Source organism: Emiliania huxleyi (genome assembly GCF_000372725.1).
Source record: "Emiliania huxleyi CCMP1516 unplaced genomic scaffold EMIHUscaffold_48, whole genome shotgun sequence".
In the NCBI taxonomy this organism is placed as follows: Eukaryota; Haptophyta; order Isochrysidales; family Noelaerhabdaceae; genus Emiliania; species Emiliania huxleyi.
In genome coordinates, this window is record NW_005198391.1 from 19,465 (window position 1) to 21,501 (window position 2,037).

Genomic DNA, 2,037 nt, shown 5'->3' on the forward strand with positions numbered 1-2,037 from the left:
CCAGATGTACGACGGAAACCGTGGCGGCAGCAGAACGGGCGGCGGCGGCCCGCAGGCGACAGAGGCGGCGCTCTTGGCCACGCCCCGCGCCCGGCGCTCGCTCGCGAGCACCGGAACGTACGGCACGATCTTTGGGCGCCAGATCGGGCAGACGATGCAGATCTTTGCGTACTCGAGCGACACGGCAACGAACGGTGCGTCCGGGGTGCTCATCGACGCGGACACCGCCCTCTCCTGGCAAACCGTCGAGGTCGCCTTTGCCAACGGCGTGATCGAGAGCGTCGCCGCCGAGAACGGCCTCACTGCGACTATCAAAACGAACAACAAGGAAGTCGGCGTCGGCGACTTGGGTGGCTCGGGCAAGTCCCACCCCGCCGGCCTCGTCATGACTGTCACCTTCACCTCCGGCACGGACATGGACAGCGTGTACATCGACTTCTCGTCGAGCACAACCGTGATCTGCATCGTGACCTGCGTCCCGTTTACCTCGACGCCCCGTGTGGCGACCGTCGTGCAGGACAAGAGCAACAACCTCTACCTGTTCGCCTCGCCCAACACGCCCACAGACGGCGTGGCTTCGACCATCGAGATTGCGGTCACGGGCGCCTTTAACGAGAGCGACATCACCTCCCTTCTCACTGGCATGACGCCGCAGGTTGGCAGCGGCTTCTTCGGGGTGGGCTTCCTCGACGGCACGTCGAAGCTCCCCGACGGCGAGGCGATCGCTGTCGTGTCTCGGCCCCTCCTGGACATCGACGTGGACTCTGTGACGACCGCGGTCGTCGCCTCTCCCGCCGCCCCGGCATTCGACGCGCTCCTCTTTGTCATCGGGGCGGCCTTCGACCCGTGCGTCTTGTGCAACGCAATCCTGAGAAAGACTGGCAACAGGCCCCGTTTGTACGGAAACCCGTGCCTGCCTGGCGACCCGACGAAAACCTACAAGGACGGCCCCAAATCCACCGCCGACCTCGTCCAGGAGACTACCGAGTGCTACACGAACATCGCGGACGATCCTACGAATCCGGTGCGCCGCTGCGTCTATGACTACATGGAGGGGTCAGGATACGATTACGAAGGGAAACTGAACGAAAAGCCCCTTGACCGAATTGAGACGTGCATGACGCTCCCGTCGCCGTCCCCGCCTGCGCTTCCGCCGGCCTCGTACCCGCCGCCGCCTCCCTCCGCCTTGCCTGCGCCGCCGCCCTCCGGCTCGCCGTCGCCGCCTCCCTCCGGCTCGCCGTCGCCGCCTCCCTCCGGCTCGCCGTCGCCGCCTCCCTCCGGCTCGCCGTCGCCGCCGCCGCCCACGCCGCCGCCTCCCTCCGCCTTGCCTGCGCCGCCTCCCTCCGGCTCGCCGTCGCCGCCTCCGTCCGGCTCGCCGTCGCCGCCGCCGCCTCTGCCGCCGCCTCCCTCCGCCTTGCCTGCGCCGCCGCCCTCCGGCTCGCCGTCGCCGCCGCCGTCCGGCTCGCCGTCGCCGCCGCCGCCTCTGCCGCCGCCTCCCTCCGCCTTGCCTGCGCCGCCGCCCTCCGGCTCGCCGTCGCCGCCGCCGTCCGGCTCGCCGTCGCCGCCGCCGCCTCTGCCGCCGCCTCCCTCCGCCTTGCCTGCGCCGCCGCCGTCCGTGTCGCCGTCGCCGCCTCCCTCCGGCTCGCCGTCGCCGCCGCCGCCTCTGCCGCCGCCTCCCTCCGCCTTGCCTGCGCCGCCGCCGTCCGTGTCACCGTCGCCGCCTCCCTCCGGCTCGCCGTCGCCGCCGCCGTCCGGCTCGCCGTCGCCGCCGCCGCCTCTGCCGCCGCCTCCCTCCGCCTTGCCGTCGCCGCCGCCGTCCGGCTCGCCGTCGCCGCCGCCGTCCGGCTCGCCGTCGCCGCCGCCGCCTCTGCCGCCGCCTCCCTCCGGCTTGCCGTCGCCCCCCCCCTCGTCATTGCAAATGCATTTTTTAATGTGGTTTACACATTTACTATTTTTTTTTTTTGACAACGTCGTAATGTCTGCCATATTCATTGGTCTCGTGTTCTATTTCGGGTCTTCAAGGTTTTTGGTTTTAGG